At 43.7% G+C, this 7,892-nt stretch overlaps 1 non-coding gene across 1 annotated transcript; it reads left to right on the top strand.

Moving 5' to 3' along the window:
• Positions 1 to 7,566: 7,566 nt before the first annotated feature.
• Positions 7,567 to 7,639, top strand: TRNAR-CCU. Its single transcript has one exon. It is a non-coding gene; the product is annotated as a tRNA-Arg (tRNA).
• The last annotated feature ends 253 nt before the right edge of the window (positions 7,640 to 7,892 follow it).

The following is a 7,892-nucleotide window of genomic DNA, read 5'->3' as shown; positions in this document are numbered from 1 at the left end:
AAACGGTTCGGAAAAAACACAGGGAGATTAATGGATTGATTAATGGTGTTTATCGATGCAACCTTTGGTAAGTAAGGTAACTCTGTCTTTATGAAAAATAATATAGGGAGGTTTGGAAGACAATGCTTGAAGCACCGAAACCTTCTCGGTTGATGTAGTAGCCATTAACAAGGCTGTTCTGCAGGACAAGAATTTCAACTCAGCCTTAGCAGCAGGTTCAAAGGGAGGTAAGGTCAGAGCTTGAAGAACCAAGATAAAATCCCACGGAGGAGTAGGATCTTTGATAGGAGGTCAAAGAAGAAATGTACCCTTGAGAAAGGCTTTGCAAAGTCTAGAATAAACTAAATATGTAGCATTCTCCCCAATGTGAAAATTAGAAATGACTGCTAACTGAACTGTGACAATAGAGAAGTTGGCCCCAGAATGAAAAAGACCAGACAAGAAATTCCAGACTGACGGAATGGATGCTGTAAGCAGATCAACGTGATGCTGTGGGGCCCAAAAGGAAAACTTTTCCACTTACTTTTATAAATTTTCCAGTTAGAAAACTTATGGGAAGAAATGATAATCTTTTGGACTGGGGAAGAAAGCCTCGACTGTCCAGCCATCATCAGAACTGGAGAAACCATGCGGTTAGTTTCAAATTGTGAAGATCCAGATGAATTTTCCATGAAGAGTGAGACAGAAGGTCCTGACATGGTTCCAAAGTCCATGGAAGGCAAATTTCGTGAGACCACAAGAAGGTGAACCAAACAGGTCAAGGCCAAAAAGGGGCAATGAGGGTTACTATGCTCTTCAACCTGCATGCCTTCTGAAGAAATTTGGGAATCAGAGGAAGAAGAGGAAATGCATAAAGTAGGCTAGCAGGCCAAGCATGGACTAGAGCACCTCTTGGTGACTGTCCCTGTAGGGATCAGGGCAAAGTACCTGCTGCACTTGTTAAAGGCAGAGTCAGAATGGTCACAGCAGGGTTGACCCGCATCTGAGGAAAATCCGGTTTGCCACTGTGATTCAGAGACCACTTGTGAGGCATCAACAGTGTCCTGCTGAGCCTCTCCACCAGTATGTTGTGCTCCCCCAGAATGTGCATTGCAAATAGAAAGTCGTTGGTAGAGACAGCCCACTATACACACTCATCACTTCTCGACAAAGGGGATGGAATTTCATTCCACCTTGTTTGTTGAGGTACCACACAAAAGACATGTTATCGGTCTGAATCGCAATAGTCTCGACAGGAAAAAGGGAGTGAAGGGCTTGCAACACTGAAATCACCAACCTCCTCTCTAAGCTGTTGATATGAAGAATCTCCTGAAAAGTCCATGTGCCTTGAATAGTCCGTCCCAGGTAATGCCCCCCCAACCCAGCTGGTAGGCGTCTGTGGTCAATGTGGGGACGGGGGTGGGAAGAATGAAACGTCGACCCTGAGACAATTCTGGATCATGAAGTCACCACAAAAGAGAATTTCTGCGCACTCGAGACAGTCTTAAAGATGACTGAGGGATGATGCAGAAAGAACCATTGGCCAGACAACATCCACTAGACAACTCTGATATGTAAGCAAGCTGTCGGTACTAAAAGTATTGTTGCAGCCATAAAACCCAGAGTCCTGAGAACAAGATATGCTGGAAGAACTGGCACCACTAGCATTTGCCTGATATGTGTCCATAGTGAAAGAATCCTGTCCAGTGCAAGATAAGACAGGGTTATGTTTCTAAGTGGGTTCCTACAAAATCTATCATTTGCACAGGTTGCAAATGTGACTTCTGAAAGTTTATATTGATCCCTAAGGTTGGGGTCAGTTGCAAGAGAAAATCTCTGGCCTGGACCAGTAGATGTCTGGATGGTTTGACTAGGAGCCAGTCATCCAGGTAAGGAAACGCGGAATTCTATAGTCTGAGGTGAGCTGCAACCACTGCCATGCATTTGGAGAACACCCTGGGGGCTGTGGTGAGTTCAAATGGAAGCACACAAAATTGATAGTGACTGCCTCCCTGCCTGAAATGGAGATACCTTCTGGAGCATCTGTTCAGTTTGATGGGATAGTATGCATCCTTCAGGTCAAATGAGCACATCCAGTCATCCTTCTGCAGAAAAGGAAGGATGGACTAAACTATGACCATCCAATACTTCGTTTGTCTCAACTATTTGTTCAGGTAAGTCAGATCCAGTATGGGCCTGAGAGCCTCTGCTTTCTTTAGAACTAAGAACTAAAAAGAATCAGGAGTAAATCCCTGACCTGTGCAGGTCTGAGGGGATCTCCTGAATGACTCTTTTTTTGGAGCAACTTTGAAATTTCCAAGGTTGCTGCCTCTCTCTGAATGGGTGGAACATCAGGGAGGTGTTGTTTTGGTTTGGGGGACCAAAAAAGGGAATAGAGTAACCTCTGGATATGACACCTTGCACCTTGGCTAACTAGGCTTCTGGGTGCAAGGAACATCACCCCCTGACTGCCTCCACAGAAGGACAGTCAGGCAACACCTCAGGGATGCTGCAAGGATTACTCAGAGAGAGAATCAAGAGACCCCTGACTCAGCAGACCCCCTCTGCCCTGAGGGCAGCATCTACCACTCAAATTATTCCCTCTGCTGCTACTGGGGGGAAAAATCTCCCTAAGCATCCGGGAAAGGACCCAGGGATTTTCTTAACTACAACTTCTTTCCCTCAGAATGATTCCTGGAGAAGGACTTTTGCAGGGTAAAGAAGCAGATTCAGAAGGCAGACAGCATCTTTTCCCTTCTTATTGCTGCGCGAGAGTGATTCATGAAAAGCCAGTCCAAAGAGGGAGGAACTGCCAAAGGGGCATTGATAAAAGATTACTTAAAAGCTTCTGCAAAATCACACAACAGCATCCAGGCATGGTGGCAAATGGCAATGCCAGAACCAGCTGCCTTAGAGGTGCCCTGAACTACGTGAGAGATCAGCCTCATGGATGTCTTGGAAATGTACTGCAGAGTGGTCATATAGGAGGTAAAGGAAGTCCATTCCACCACTGTCATGGACTCAGGGCTGCAGCTAGAGAGTTCCTTGAGTAAGTCCCTCTGTAGCTTTGTAAAATGAGAAAGGTAATTCAATGCTCTGAAGGCAAAGGTGGAAGAAGCGTAGACCCTTTTTCCAAAACTGTCCATAGCCCTACACTCCCTGTTAGGGGATGGACAATAAAGCTTTGCTGGGCAAACTCTTTCTTGGTGGCCATCGCCACCACCATGGCATCTACTGGAATGGCCATTGACCAGTGAGTCTATCCTTGGGGGCACTAAGGATCTTATCCAGTCTTTTAGGGATACCTTCTGCAGCACCTGGTTCCTTGCATGATCTTGCAGACACCAGGTTCAGGAGGAGATTTGTAGTCAGGACACCCAGGATGTTGATGGGCACATCCCGAAGGCCTCCACCACCTCAAAGGCAAAAGGGGTACCAGAGTCTCAAGGAAGCCTGCTCTGTCTGAAATTATCAGGAACAGACCATCCCCATTCACCAGGAGCCTCTGCTCTGAGGGGGGAGATGGCACCGAGCTATAAAACGCAGAGGCACCGAGGGGGGAGCGACAACTGCGAGAACTTTGAAGTTGATGTCATCCCCCAGACTCGACACAGAGGCCTCGGCTCTGGGACGCAGTCGGAACTGAGCAAGTCAAGGAAGCAGTCAGGCTTGAAGTAGTAAGGACTATCAGGCCTGTAGACCGGCACCATGGGCCAACGGATCTGGGAGCTCCAAAACAGAAGGCCAGATCGGAGAAGGAGAGAAAGTCCTACAGGGAGAAGCTCTGCTCAAAGATCCTGGAGGGGATGGAGCTGGGACGATCTCATCTGAATTTGTGTATGGAAAAACTTTTATCAATCTGTACACATTGTACTCTGACAGGCTCTAAGAGGACCTGATGCATTAGGACACAAAATAAGGTCTGGAATGATGTATGGGTAAAGTAACCCTTGGAGACAAGCTAGGTGTCAACCAGAAGAGGGAGCAAGGGCACAAGGTGGAGAGGAAGACAGTAGTATTGGAGCCAAGGAACTCTGCTATGAAGGTCTTGGAGCCTTCTTTGGAGGCTCTGACTCAAAAGACTCGGAAGGGTCCGGGGACAGTTTCTTATGGTCCCTAGCCTCCTTAGGTTTTTTGGCGGGGTTTTGAGCCCATGTAACAGAAGCAATGGCAGGAGGAGGGAGAATAAGAGCCCTGAGCACAAGCTTAATTTTTTTCTGCAAGGGCCCGGGGAAGAAATACCTTGCAGATACAACAAGCCACATGTAGGTGGGCAGGATCCAAACAGTAAATCTTGTGCCCATAGGAAGTGCATTTTTAAACGCAATGGGTTTGTCAGATTTCTCTGAATAATAGCACAGAAGAAAAGGGAAGGAGAAAGAAAGAAAATGTGACAACTACACACAGAAAAACACTATACTACAACTATGGACATATACACTAACTTTTTCTTTTTTTAAACAGGCAGAAAGAAAACAAATGATATGAAAATAAATAAAAAAGGTTAGAAGGCCACTTACACCTAACTAAATTACTTTAGCAACACCAGAGAAGGAGCTGTAACAGAACCACGATGCTTTTTGCTGAGCATGCCAAATGAGACCTGAGAGGAGATAGGCAGTATGGTTAGGGTGGGAGGAGACCTAGCTTGGAATCCTAAGCTTGCTGACAGTCGAGACGGTTTCAAGCTCGGAACCAAGACCCACAGGTCTGATGAACCCTGAACAGACAACATCAGATCATTGTTTTCCTTGTGTCCATTTTAACACCCCGTGACATAAGCAGCTTCAAAAATTTAGAGGCATAGTTTGCAATTTTAAAACATGCCATTAAAAGTTAGTACGTATATGAGGAAAAAAATCTTTTATTATAAATAAATTGTTCATCTAAACCAAGCACAACTCTTTACCTGTGCTTGTACAACAGTAAAAAAATCAAACATATACAGGATTCAATATCGCCTACATTGTGTACACTGTTCTGAGAGAAAAGATAACAGACATAGCACACTTTCTTCCCTCTATTTTTAGTTTTCCTACTGACATCCTTACAGCTTTAAATATTGACAGGGGTTCATAAACGTTACCACAAAGTGTAGACTACATGTATACTTTATGTAATCTTTTGGAGTGACTAGAAAGCACAAAAAAATGTGATAAGAATGTTCCTAAATACCTATCATGTACACTTAGTGTAGGCTTTATTGGATCTGGGCAAATCAAACAATAATGTATATTTAGTGTAATATTCCAAATGGTAAATATTCACGAGGGAATAAATAATTTATTCAAACCAGGGTAAACCTGGATTAGTAAATAATTTAATAATTAATTTTGTAACTTTCATTTTGAATTTTGCTGTCTGTATCTTTATGGGGAGGTGATCGAAATATGCTGTTGGTACTACTTGTTGAAATTTTTCACTTTTTTATTAAAAGAATTTGTCAACTTGTGCGGTCCAGTTTTATTTGCCCTGTCTAGCCCATTTGGATGTTCTGGGTCAAAGAGTACTTCTTTTTGCTTTACATTACCTGATCAACAAATGTGAATTGTTCATTTTAAGGGACTGTTTTTTGCTGTGTGGAATTTCACCCACAGGGATCTGCCAGACAGATTCCGCTCTACCTCTTGCAGAAGTGATGCACTCCATACTAACACATGTCCTGATGTAAGTGTACGACCAGTGCATGACTTAAGTGTATGACTAATATAAGATGAAGGAGTGCAATCAGGACATGATGCAAGTGTACGGTCAGTGTAAGAGTACACAAGATGACTGGGACTAGCTCTAATAATTAGTTTTTAATAACCTATGAATTAGCTCCATGGCATAGACAGCTGGAACCTTGACTATGCCCCTAGATAGCCTGAAATGGTGGAGGAGCTGGTTTTGGCAGTACAGGATTGAGCAGTTGATGTCAGCTCACACATCCAGGGGGAAGAAGTCAGTGAAAATCCTACTGTATATGTACCATCTCAGCAATGCTCACTGCTTCACTTCCATGCACAGGCATTTTTTTTTGGGGGGGGGGGTTCGAGCTCATGCCAAACTGTCCACTCACTTCAGCCAAGTGCGGGGTATACAATGGAAGCATGCACCTAAAGAACTCATAGTAGCTCAGCACAGGCAAGCACGATGAATGGTAGCTATCAAATCAAGTGTTACTGGCTAAAAGTAAGAGTTGTTCACCACCATGTCCTTCAAGTGTACACCTCACCTTGCTGGGAGTATCCTGTGTCCACTGGTGATTTGCTTCACACAGCCTTCCTGATATACAGTGGCAGTAGGAATGACAGCTGTCTGCTAACACAACAAAACATACTATTACTAAGAAGGGTAAAACACAAACATGTTAGGTTTCCTAGCTCTCTCAATCCATGTCAAACAGTCATATTTACAGAGTTGTATCAGATAAACAAGAAGAAAATGGTACAAATCCTAATACTTTGTAGAACATATTTGTAATTTTCAGGTGATCCTGGTTCAATTAGCATCTCAAGTGCTTGGTAGAGCAAACAGAGAGCATGGGAGTGCCTGCCCTGGGTGGGGGGAGAGCATGCTGGGTAGAGATCTTACTGATCTCTGGTGGACATTGGAGATCATAGCAAAGGAGACTACCTGAGGCAGGGCTTGTGGAAAGGTTAGGGGTAGGCCACTGGGCCCAGGGCAGATGTATCCTCAAGATACTGCTGAACACAGTGATGGCAGCACACTGGAAGGGGTAACAGGGCCAGGGACTGTTGACTAGCCATCACATAATGGCTTCTTCTGATATGTCATGTGTTTCCCTATAGGACCCTTGCTCTTCAGGTGTTACAAAATGTGCACATTAAGATGGACTCTGAGAAGTTAGGGGCTGATCTGGAACTAAAATTACATGGAGGACAGCCTGCTGGAGCAGCTGGGTAATCCAGGGGTTTTACAGACACATTAACTGGGACAACAGCCAGAGGGTTACGCCAAAATAAAGAGAGGGGACACATTTCTTTTATATATTTTTTCACGCTGTTGCAGAAAGCTGTTACTGTCATAGAACTACTCTCACCATAAAACTACCCACTGCATACTCTAAAGCCCTGAAAAATGTTGTAACACCAGCTATTTATTTATTATACTGGTACATACCCCACCAACAATTGTGCTACAAACAAATATTTTGTGAAATGCCTGTGTGTATTGATCTAAACCAACACCTAGTATTTACTCAAAAATCGAACGTTCTTAGCACTGATTGTACACATACTGTATTTTTTGTAGTCTTTTGAGTTCAGTTACAACACACATCAGAAGTTTACATTCCACCAAAAGCTTAAAACCTCAGTAATGACATATCTATCAGAACAAAGTGGTCCTGCTGATGTACCACCGCTAAGTCACCACCTTCTCAGTTTGGCAATTAGTGGAGAAGGCTGAAGCTCTGACGTATGAATGAGTTACTTCCAGGAACAAGATATGAAACCTTCCATTTTCATTTACGTACTTGTGCAAGTACTTTAACCAGACAGTGCTTTGAGGAAAATGCAAAAGCGGGGTACATAATAGTCTCCTGGACTGTATGTCAAGTAAACTAAGTAAGAATATCCACAAGCCCCAGTGGCCTAATGGATAAGGCACTGGCCTCCTAAGCCAGGGATTGTGGGTTCGAGTCCCATCTGGGGTGAAATAATTTTAAGAGTGGCTATTCAAGTCGCATCTGGGGGGATATAACTTAAACGCTTACATTTTGATACAATTTAAAAGGAACTTTAAAGTGATTTGACTTAAAGGTGTATATCATTAGACATCTTATGGTCCTCATGATCGCCTAGCATTCCTCTTGCATTCTCCATCAAACCAAATGCCAGAAGATGTTCAAACTTCTACTCTTATAACCACTGAGTCCATGTCTTAAGTGCACAATTACTTTTTACATA

Source organism: Protopterus annectens, unplaced genomic scaffold (assembly GCF_019279795.1).
Source record: "Protopterus annectens isolate FY-2018-M unplaced genomic scaffold, PAN1.0 ctg64351_obj.part0, whole genome shotgun sequence".
Lineage (NCBI taxonomy): Eukaryota > Metazoa > Chordata > Ceratodontiformes > Protopteridae > Protopterus > Protopterus annectens.
Note: the sequence above shows the minus strand (reverse complement) of the source record. Positions and strands in the feature narration are given on the sequence as shown.